The 12337-nt window shown below is 35.4% G+C and overlaps 1 protein-coding gene across 3 annotated transcripts in view; it reads left to right on the top strand.

Annotated features, from left to right (window-relative positions):
- The first annotated feature begins 864 nt into the window (after positions 1-864).
- The window catches only part of LOC106672362 (sodium-independent sulfate anion transporter-like), an 80728-nt gene continuing 69255 nt past the window's right edge, over positions 865-12337 (top strand). The window contains exons 1-3 of one of the 3 annotated variants that reach the window (XM_024228389.1): positions 874-966; positions 7180-7393; positions 8907-8945. The gene's annotated coding sequence lies outside the window, so the exon portion shown is untranslated. Of the gene's footprint in view, positions 967-7179; positions 7394-8906; positions 8946-12337 lie in introns of all 3 variants that reach the window. The other 2 variants (XM_014403730.2, XM_014403731.2) reach the window with 2 other exon arrangements.

The following is a 12337-nucleotide window of genomic DNA, read 5'->3' as shown; positions in this document are numbered from 1 at the left end:
TGTCGTTTGTTCTGAATGGTTCGTGACAAAAGTTAGCAACATAAAAGTTACAAGGTCAATAACATTCGTCAATCGCTTGTCCAATTCATGAAAACCAAAACATCCTTGATGGATTTTTTTGTAACATGATCTCGTGTATTGGAACACTTCATTCTGTTCTATAATTTTGTTCTCTCAGGGATTTTTTCGTAAAATATACACAATCTAAAAATTTTATTAAACCATTATCTAGTCTTGAAAATTTTTGTAACGTCCTAAAACGAGTACACTAATGACAAAAGCTTACCTATTGAATGGTTTACTTGTTTTTGTAGCCTGTAAAGTAGTAAGAAATAAGATGATAAAAAATATAATTGAATTAAAATAGTCCATACATTAGGTTAAAGAAAACTTAACGATGCAATTTCTCATTAAAAAGCAAAAACAAAAAACAATAGATAATGTAAGATAAATAATAATAAGCAATACATGTATGTAAAAGTATATTGTACACGATAAAGTGGTACTGCAGCTTTTTTCTTTATTATTGTACGTAGTTTCCTTCCTCCTCCATCAAGCCTTCTTTTTCTCATGTGTTGTTGAGTATATGTATTGTAATTGTCTACTCTCTTCTTCTTCGTAAAAAATCAAGAGACGAGAACAACTGTAATCGCGCTGACAGAAGTGCTTAAAGATTTAACGGTCGACTGTCCTGAGCTGGTGCATTGAATTTGATATTTTGAAACAGCTTATGACAGTTCGCGGTTTTGACTTTGGTCTCCATCATCATTGGCAGCCTGGCAGGCAGACGTTTGTTGGCAAAACGACTAGATGGCGTTCTTACCTCTCCCACCTTTTTTACATTTGGACCTCTGCGAATCTTTTCAGGTTTATTGCCAGTCGGTGATCGGTGTTGCATTAGTTGATACCGTTTAATTAAATTCTGGCCTTGCTACATATAGACGGAGCCAAAGTGAAACGGCGACCGTAAGTATCGTTCTTAACTTTCTGCCTTTAAAAAACAATTTTAACTTCGTATATTGAAATTTTGGTATAATACAAACCCCATATACCTATATATTTATCCACGATAATTAAGATTTAGTTTTTTCTCCGATAAACGGCTAGTCTGTTTATTACTTTCCAATTTTGAAATTGTTTCTTAACTTCTAATATTTAAATTATTTGGATGTGTGTAATAATTAAGCCATTTTAAATGACATTTATAAAAATTCTTTATGCATTAACGCTAAGATTTCCAATTATTTGTACAATGTTGAAGAACATTTTGAAGTTAAGTTTCGCTGTAGATTAGGGATGTGGTCAAATGAAAGAAACAATTATTATAGTTTACCGAGCTTTCAGCGTATTTCGCCTTCCTCAACGAATTGCAATTGGTAAACAACATTTTTTATGATAGAACAATGTTACCATATACTTGAACAAAAAATAATAAATTCCCTTACAATTTATCCAAATGAAAAATAATAAATCTCTGGAGTCCACATAGACTTGCCTTTAAAAGACATTGTACAAGAGCAGTTTTTTTTATAAACAGTGCTTACATACACGTACATACAACAATTAATAACTTTAACAATTTTAAAAACCAATTCTTCAACCAAAATAATTCTACAATAAAAAATTACAGAATGTAGAAGAATACTCCATGGCAATTGTTTGGGCTGAAGAATCGTTTTTTAAAATTGTTAACTTTATATTATGATAAATTTTAAGAGAATTTAGTAATTTTCATTAGATTACAATAATAAAAAATGTTGTTTCTTTCATTTGAACACATCCCTAACACATCCAAACTTGAGAACTGGTGGACGGGTCGATCTTGAAGTCAAGCCGATGACATTGCGAACGTCGTCCTAAAAATACTTTTTTACTTTGCGTTCCACGTTAAAATTGTAAATTATCAAATAATGTCAATTATAATATATATTACCCTTCCTTTGGTAAAAAAAGTTTAATTAATGAAGTTAAATATAAATTTGAAAGTTTAAGTCAATGAAACTTTGTCCATTGGACGGTCATTTTACCAATAGTGTCTTAAGGCTTGAGTTTTTGAACAACAGTCTATTATTTTTAATAAATAAATAAAGAAATAATAAATAAAGTAAATAGTATAGTAAATTTTGGATAATTGAATATATCATAAAGGCAAAACAAAGCCCATCTCACTAAGAAATATAATATTTTAACATTAATATACTTAATATTCCGAACATTTCGTCACATTAAATAAGTTTTTTAAAGTTTAATTTGTAGAGTATTCCTAGTCCCTTATTAAATCTAAATATTAAAGAGTTCTTTTAATTCATAAGTTCCTCATTCTTAATCATACCCTCACATACATACACTCTCCCTCCCTCTCTCTCTCTCTTTCTCACTCTCTCTCTCTCTCTCTCTCTCTCTCTCTCTCCCTCCCTCTCCCTCTCTCTCTCCTTGACAATCTTTTGTATTTATTCTTCTATATAGTTCTGGGTTCTATCCTCCCTTTCGCCACTTCATCTTTCTCTTTGCTGTTTGAACAGAAGAACGTAATCAAAATTTGGGTTAGTTTTAGACTAGTATATTTCTGATAAATGCTTTTATACTAATCTGCAATTATTTTTTTTAAGTGAAAGTGCTGAAAATATTTCTGAACTGAAAAAACAACGAATATAGTGAAGCTAGTTTATTAGAACTTAATTGCCCACGTTGTCCATGTGAGTCTTATTCCTTTGATAGATTATACGCGTCATTTGTTAAGTTACGTTTGATCTCGAATGCGTCTGGTCTCGCTGGTTTTCTTCCGTAAACCGGATGTCTCTGTCCTGAAAGCATTAGAGCGTTTTTTGATCCCGGAAAACCACAGCATCATTTCCGGAAACATTTGTCTTTTCAGTTAAAAGTTGATTAAATTATAGAAATAACGATACTAATTAATTATTTGATTCTCATTAATCTGATACTGCATATTTTCAAGTCTACAGTTTTCACCAACAAATTTTGTTTTTCAGTAAAATAAATTATTCACTCTAAATAATACTAATTTTCAAGGGGTTTATTTAATCTTTAGATAATGCAGTCAAATAAAATATATCAAAAAATAAAAACAACAATAGCAGGTTTAAGAAAACAGGTCGATGTAAGACGTTTATTTCAAGACTGAGTCAATTTGTACAAATGCTATTTTGAATATTGCAAACGTGTTGGCAGCATACACACCTTTTGTTCTATGCATTTCTTATAATAAGAAGTTTCACATATACCAGAACAGTCTAAAACGACACGTTCATTAAATGTCACGTGCAACAATAAACTGTATCAGATCGTAGCAAATATTTTTAACGACAACTGCCGTTTTCCTCGTGTACAAGGATACAACTCCCCTTTGTTACCTACTCGATTAAATTTAAATAAATTATATTGTAGAACATATCAATTTTATTTCATCAGTTTATCTAGTGTTGAATTTTATCCGTTGTTCTTTTAAACGTTGTGTGGGTTTTCCTCCAAAGCTATGTTCAATGGAAGCGCTGCGGACTAGTGGGCCAGAGAATATGAGTTGTAAACGTATATAATTCCCTAGGAGCTGACACCAAAATTGAATTTCCATGTCCATTTAAAGGTCATGGAATTGAAGTCAAAACTTGGTCTAAACACTGTCTGGAAATAATTCATGGAAAACAGTATGCCCAAGTTACAATATAAATTAAATCTTCAACACAGAAGCCGGTCAATAGTGTGCTATCGAGCCCAAATATGGGGAGGAACATGTGTATTATGACAAAATGCTTTTCAGCCGTTTCCTGTTTTTATTAAAAAAAATATTTAGTCTTCCGATTAGTGTTCCAAATCCCTTTATTTATAATGAAATAAATTGCACTCCAACCTTTAACCACTCTCTTAAAATACACCTATTTTATCTCAGTAAAGCATATCAAATGTCTTACAATTGTCATAATAGGCGCTACCAATAAGAATATATTTTGGAAAAAAACATTAATAACTTATTAAATAAATTAGATATGCAAAATATTAATGTCAATGATATAAGCGGGTGGTACAATTGGTTCAATGCAGAAAAGTTGAAAACGAATTCAGATTGAAATGTTTAGAATGATTAATAGAAATAAACTACCTTATTTACGAAAATTAAAATTGGATTAATTTTGAATCATTACCGTCGTAGTTATCTTACACTAGGGCAGATAAGACATTAAGAACCAATTTAGCCGCATCTAATACATTTGACCTGCATGCCCAAGAAATTTGTAAGTGGTGCAATGGTGGAGGTGAAGATATGAGGTACCACTATTATCTGTCCGAAGAAGCAAAGTGAATAGAGGGATAAGATTCTTTGGCAATTCATTTATTCCTGGATACAGTATGATTGAGTATGTGAACGGTATGACTGGTTAGCACTGTCCAATCCGTATAAGTATTACAATCTTAATTACTGCCATCATAATTAACGATGACGTTATGTATATGTTTATTTGAGATTTTTAAGATTGAGATATTAAGATTAACTTTTTGTCATAATGATAGACTCCACAAACTGAGACCATGTTAGACATGTTTATAATAAAAAAAAAGTTAAACAAATTATAGTATGTTTCAAAGTTTGTTTAAATATTAAGTAATGTATAACTTTTTGTTATAATGAATTTCTTAATAAAGTTTTATGAAAATTACATTATTATTATTGTTATTAAATCTCGAGTGTTAATTTGTTATTTTCTTTATTTATTTGTCTTGTTAAACACGTGAATGAATCCAGAATCTTTTGCATGGGTCAAATAATGAAATAGATAACGTTTTTGTGACGAAAGTAAAAACTGAATTCTGCATTTTTTGGGGGTTTATTATAATGTTCAAAATCATGAATTCATCATTAATAAATAAAACATTAAATAAACATAAGCTATTTGGTTTATTTTAACAAGCTTGATTGTTAATACAAAAACCTTCTCGGAATTATTAGATGAGCAAATAATTGGATTTGGATTTGAATTTTTGTAGGCTCAAATACGAACATATACATACATACACACAAACATGGGCAGAGTTGAGCCTCTCACATTTGCACTCCAGCTTTTGCAACTAACAATAAACTGCCGGCAGGCATCGAGAATCATCCACCCCGGGAGTTGACAGTACAGGGCAGACCTCGGTCTTAAGGTGCCATTCACGATCGCTCCAAGCAGTCCAAACTCCAAATATCTACGGCGCGACGACGGCATGGCGCGTTCGTGAATGGGAAAACCTGGCGTGGAGGGTGGGGATTTTGGCGCGGTGGCCTGGTCGTGAATGGGAAAACCTTCGTTTTTTGGCGCAGTCTCCGTCTTTCTGTCACTGAGCAAACATCTCCGTCATACATTCTCAAAAAGTCAAAAACGTTTATTCTTTATTGGTAATGACATCCAATCGAGATTTTATTGTTGAGGTGATTGAATTGTATGAAAGTTTACCATGTTTATGAAAGTGGTGGACATGATTATATTACCACGATAGAAATAAAAGAAATTCGATCCTCAACCAGTTGGTCGACGTTTTCAAAACAAAGGATACAAATGCAATGAGAGATGAGGTATTGATAACCCCTAACAATGATCAGAAACCGTAGTAGAGAACTTAAGTTCTTTGTAGTTCATCCCTGTAGCGAGAAACCGTAATGTGGTTGCCAACCTTTCATGTAGTGATGATTTCTCTCATGACTGTCTTTTGTTTTCTAATCAAGGGGGTAACAAGCTGGAATAAATATAAATAAGACGTTAATCTTTTTTTTGTAAGGTTTTGGTTGAAATGAAAAAATAGTGTCACGAGGGAATTCGAATCCACGACATTCGGCTAAATACGCCGCTGCGCTAACCACTTGAGCTATACTGACTTCGATAGTTCGATCCACTCGGGCACCAACTCCCCATCTCAATCTACAGCCTTTCGAATTTTCTCTCTTTTTGCCATTTTTTGGTGTCGGAGAGGATCGAAGTCACGATAGCTCAAGTGGTAGAGCAGCGGCGTATTTAGCCGAAGGCCATGGATTCAGATCCCGCTCGTGGCACAAGCTTTTTCATTTCAACCAAAACCTTACAAAAAAGATTAAATAATTGAAAGAAGTAATTTGGTCAATAGAACACTAAATATAATGAATAAATGAGACGTTTCATCCATCCTTAAATAGTTCCTCCAATCAGCGGGTTCAAGGGAAAGTTCTTTCATCAAATTGATATGGGTATTACGGCTTCTGTTCAGGAGCCACTTCTTACACCATTTTCTCTTCGATTTTTTGCTTTTAATATGTAAATAACCAGAAGAGTCGCACAAGAGATCGTCATCCATTTTGTGAAGGTAATTCACTGGTTGACGTTCGGAGCGACTGGCTGTGGAGCGGTCGTGAATGCCCCTCAAATTTCAGGCACTCCAAATGGAGCTGTACGGCTTGGCGCGGTTCCATTTGGAGTGATCGTGAATGGCCACCTTTATCCGTACAGCCACCGCTGTTGGGCTCCTGGGGGGTGCTGTCGACAGCTAGGTCAATTCAGCACCCGACGCATTCAGTTCCTAGATCCAATCCCAATCAACTCTCATTCATTCTTAAATAAATTCTTTCCTATTTACATATTATTCATTCAATTAGGGTGGTAGAATACTCGATATTCCTCCATCACCCTTCCCACTTCACTTTAACGACAATCCTTTCTCAACCGACGCTAGGCGCACAAACCTATCAGTACTATACACAACAAAACAATCACTCAGTAATCCGTCATAGCCCCACTCACGTTACACATTCATTCTAATAAATACATTCACTTTTAACTCATGCTAGGGACACAAAACTATATAAAATAAAACAACCCTGTTTTCTCCAAGAATGGGAACAGCGGGACCCCAATATTCGCTGCCATGCTCAAGCATAATTTTCATATCGGTCGCTCTCTATATAGAGCCATGGAATTGCACCCTTCAACTAGGTGAGACACATCGAGCAATAAGCAAACGACACATACGCGGTCTTTGGACCAAAAGTGGGTCCATGTGTCAACCTCGTATAGCCTATCTTTAGTCAGGTGAGGATGACCCTTCTTCTAAGCAGATCCTCCGACGGCCACCTACCAACAATGCTCTCAATTCTCCTCTGCCAACACGACCCATTGACGCTGTCACCTTCTTTTAATCAAGTTTTTTATTGGGTTTTAGGGCCGGAACGCGGTGGTTAAGTCCAGTCGGAATGTCCAGCCGTCTCTCGAACTTTTTGTTATCCTCCAGGCCTACATGCCCGGGTACCCAGACAACAACCACCGTTTGCTGAGACGCTCAATTTCGTAGTATCTCTCCAAAAAGGGCACAACGAGAGGGTCGACGAAGAACCTGTTACGGAAAATAATAAGCTGAGCGAGTCGGTGCAGACTAGGTAGGCAGAGCTACCATCGTCTCGAATCACTCCAAGAGCATGCCAATTCAAGTACAATTCCGCCGTGTAGCACACGCCACATCCACGGTCTTAGACCCATTTGTGAAGACGAGCCAATAACCAGCGTACCTCGATTCAGTTCCAAGAACTTAGCTCGGTAAAGGTATGGCGGAATAGACGATTGGCTAACACGGCGAGATCTTCCCGGACTGGATGGAGTCGGTTGGTTGCCCAAGTTCCTTTCCAGTCATCCCGGCCCTCCCTTACTTACGCGTCCCCAAAACATATTCCCAAGGTTAGCGTCCGGGTCTGAAGTCGCTCATATATTCTGCTGTACTGGCATCTAAGGATCGCACCTAAAAGCGGATGTCTCGATTTGGCTTGTTCTAAACGCACCAAAGACCGCTTGAAGGCCCTGATAATACAGCCTATCGAGCCTCTGCAGGCGCGTTTTTCGGGCTGACGAAAAGCCCATGCAACCATAAACAAGGTCGGACATAGCAGCGAGTCAAGCGTTTCAGGAGGCTTCCTTGTCCTCTCCCCACCTGAAGTGACCGACGAACTTGATAATTTATCACTTTCCCTCCCTTCACCACGACGGCATCAATATGTGGCTGCCAACTTAGCTTTTACTTACGAGCAAATAATACTATATCTAGAAAGAAGCTTTATTAGTATTAATTGTCGTGCTAAATTATTACTTTTATAACTTGAAATTTTAGGTATATTTTCTGTCTACGTACTTATCATTTATGCGATTGAACATTCTAAAATTAAATGATATATTGAAACGTTTATAAGGTCGAGATTAACTTGAGTACAGATGTTTAACAAATTTATTCAATTTATTCCAACAACAAGAATTGTAAGATATATAGACACATTAACAGACGTGAGGCTTAGTAATGGACAATTGAATTGGGGGGGGGACTTTATAAATATTCGTCGACCATTTAACATTTGTACGGAGTAAACTTGGACCGCGTGTTCTCACTTAAGCAAGTCAGACGAGTTTTATCGTTTCGCCATCTTGAGACACCTCCACTCCTAGTCTCTTTTATATACTGATTAAAGTAAATGGTTTACAAATTTCATAAACCTAAAAACATTGTATAATAAGATAAGAAAGTAAAATATAAATTAGTATTATTAATTATATCTCAAAGCGAAAATGACCTATGCACAATTAGAATTTTGGGAGTTTTTGAAACACAACTTCACAAATACATAAATTTTACACATAACCATAATTAATAAAATCCATTTCCAAAAATCAAATGTTTTTTGTTGATGTTCTACCCGTTTACCGATTTCGTCAAACGCATGCTTCTGAGAACTTGGATAATTTAATTTTTGTCCCTTGAATCACGAAAGCCTTACAATTTAACGAAAGTTTTATTTAATACACGCAATATCTGACAGGACCACCAAAACTATACCGTAGCAATTTGTCAAAGTTAACGGAAAATAAATCATAAATTATTCATTCACTTCTTCTTTTTACTTGTTTCAGGTCAGGCGGTCATCAATTTTGCATACATTCGTGGTTAAGGTGAGAACGTGTTTCATCCAATAATCCCAAAATGTTATTTTATAGTTGGTTAACTATAATTATTTGGGTGAATATAACCAGGAACTGTGCATTAATAACAAATGAAAAAAATCAATATTTTCTCATTTATGACAAAAATCGTCATAAAAGGTGCAAATTGTGAAATTTCGAGTTGTACTTCTGTTAGTAATTGCCTGAGCCAAGTCCTTGGTGATATAATGATTTCAAATCTGAGACAAAACGTTCCCAGAATTCTGTCCTTACCAGAGGGAAAATTACGCGTTTCCTTGATTCAACTTTACTTGGTGCAAACTATATATATTTAGATTGCTTTTGAACAGGTCATTGATTTCTAGCTGAGACCAATTATATTTTTCTTGTAAAGACAAATAAAAATGAATACTAAAGTCGGGTCTATGCAATTGGGTATGGTTTTTTAAATTTAAAACCGACCACTTTGACTAAGAATGTTAAAAAAAATTTACCTAGTAAAAATATTCATATGAATGAATTTTTTTTTTAAATTCAAAACCGATTACTTTGATTAAGAATGTATTGACGTTCTTCAGCAACTGTGCAATATTTCAATTTTAAGTTTTTAATTAATAAATAATTTAAATAATAATTTCAATTTGTTTTAATTATGTTTTTTATCTATCCCGACTTTTCGCTGACAGTTAAGACTTGCTAGTCAGCATAATTGGACAGGTTGAACTTTCGAATCACACCGATAGGCAATGCATGTTAACATAATAAGAAAAAGTCTTTATTTATTTAGATAATGTACATTACAATTAAATTTTACAATTTTGAAACTTATTCATTTTCACCAGACCGCATCTCACGATTTCTAAATTTAAAAAAAAACATTCATTTTATAAAGACAAGCTAGACCGGTCTTACGAACACCGTAGGAAGGGGCTGTCACTGTTGAACAATGAATATATAAATAAATTGTGCAGATTGTACTTGCGTATATGTACATATACATTTATAAAGTTGACAACGTGATGTACAAATGAGAGGACACCCTTTTAAGGTATCAATTTAGTAATCATGTAGAAACAGAATCAGTAACCAGAATGAGAAGCTCAAATGGCAGCAGATATAAACAAAAATATCAGCAAAACAGCAAACTATATCAGCAATGTATGTATATTGTGCAATAAAAGTATCTCTTTCATGGGCTTCACAAGTAGGACATATTTACAGTTCATGGTAATCTAAAATTAAAATTTTCCGCGTAATATTAATTTATTTGTGCCGGTCTAGCATTCTGTCATATACATATAATGTCAAATCGTAGCATCCGGCTGACTCGACTGTCGAATTTCTATTCATTCAATGACACTGTTATCACATATCACATCCGACCGCGCCCAGAAGAAAGTACGTGAAATATTTTAATTGGTGGTCGTCAACGAGGAGAAAGACAAGATGACCCGTCGATCTTCGAAATCGATAAGTGCGCTTGTAAACGAAGCGTGGGGTGAAAGCTTGAAAATAAGGCGACGTGGGAGTATCTGCTCCCCTTTTTTCCTTTATAATCCTGGGATCACGTTTATAATAAATGTGTTAATGCATAAAAATCAATACAGTTCTGATTTGGTTTGTCAACTTCTCTCTGAACAAATCCTAACAATTCTGATCGCGGAATTTAGTTAATGACATTGAAATGAATGGTTTATTTTAAGCAATTCAAACGAGCTCAATTTTATACAGTTTCGTTTCATTAAATGAACCGTATTAAATATTGTCGATATTTTTTACTGATGCAGATAGTCTTGGTTTGATAATCGTTACATTCACGGGATCTCGCTTTAAAACAAACGTGCCAAACTCGGCCGGGTTCAGAATTTAAATGTTAAGGTACAAACTTTCTTTTTTTTCCATCCCCCCTCTATTATTTCCACTTGTCTTCTCTTTCATCTTCACAGCCAGTCAATCTGGTTTTTAAAGAACCAAAGATCCACCACAGGGGCCCCTTTTGCGCTTCTTTATACTTTAGGAACTAAGTTAGCATAATTTTTCAAACGTTGTTGTAGTTAAAGGAAAATAATTCTAATACTCTTATATATCATAGACACACTAAACGTAATGATTTGACGGATGACAGGGAATACTTGCCCTTAAGATCATTGGTGTCTTAGTTGTATAGAATTTTGCATTTTACTGAAATCGGTTAAATAACAAGAAATTCGAAAGTAAAATGTCTTGACGTCAAATGAGCCGTGTAAAATTAAAAGTCGACTGACATTAGTGAAAAATCATCTCTTACTAAATTTTGTTAAACCAACTGTAACTCTTACTTTCGTAATTATTTAGAACTTTTAATTGATACTTTTTAAATATTACAAAAAGAGTAAACGCTCACGAGAGCTTTTTTCGTCGCGAAAAGCGTTAAAGGAATACACCATACATCCGTAATACAGTTTCGTAGACAGCAATACCTTGAAGATGTGAAGCAATACTTCTCTCGATGCTCCCCATTTGAAGTTATTTAAGAACTTCATTAGATTTAGGACCTGCTTCGTTTGGGATAGCGTATTGTCAACGTGCGGCTGCCACCTAAGTTTAGAATCAAAGGTGAGGCCGAGGTATTTGATTGATGTCACGTCGAGGGCCAGTCCATTCATTTTGAGAGGAGGGTGATTATGGTCCCTCCTCAATCTACAGAAATGAACTGCTTTGCTTTTATCCCTCGAGAATGTGAACCCGCATTCCTGGCGACAGCATTTATTGCGTTTTGCATTTTTCTTTCAATTTCGTCTGCATCTTCATGTGCCATAAATATTGTTAAGTCGTCCACGTACAGTGACTTAAAAATGGATGCATCCAGATTATCTGCAATGTTATTTATGGCTAACCCAAACAAAGTTACGGAGAGTACCGATCCCTGGGGCATTACATTTTCCTGAATGTGTTCGGTTGATTGGTCATTTCCTAGTCTTACATAAAATTTTCTGCTATTTAAGAAATGAACAATAAACTTTAGCAAATTCCCCCTTAACCCCCAATCATGACAATTCTTTATTATGCCGTATCTCCACGTCGTGTCATAGGCCTTCTCGAGATCAAAAAATACTGCCACACAGTGTTGCCGTTTTAAAAACGGTTTTGAATGTGGCTCTCGAGAAGGGCTGCCTGTCGACGGCTGTGTGGCCCCTCCGGAATCCAGCTTGGTATAAATTGTATAGTTTTCTGGATTCTAGGTTCCACTCAAGCCGCCGGTTAACCATGGTTTCTATCACCTTACCCAGGCTTGTCGTGAGGGAGATCGGCCTATAACTTCCGGGAGCACTAGGATCTTTGCCTTTTTTTGGGATCGGTACGCAATGGCTTTTTTCCAGCTGTACGGGTAAACTCCTGCTCGCCAGATTTCATTAAATAGT

This window comes from Cimex lectularius, unplaced genomic scaffold (assembly GCF_000648675.2).
Source record: "Cimex lectularius strain Harlan isolate CLEC.00 unplaced genomic scaffold, Clec_2.1 scaffold222, whole genome shotgun sequence".
In the NCBI taxonomy this organism is placed as follows: Eukaryota; Metazoa; Arthropoda; class Insecta; order Hemiptera; family Cimicidae; genus Cimex; species Cimex lectularius.
This window is presented reverse-complemented; position numbering and strand designations above follow the sequence as displayed.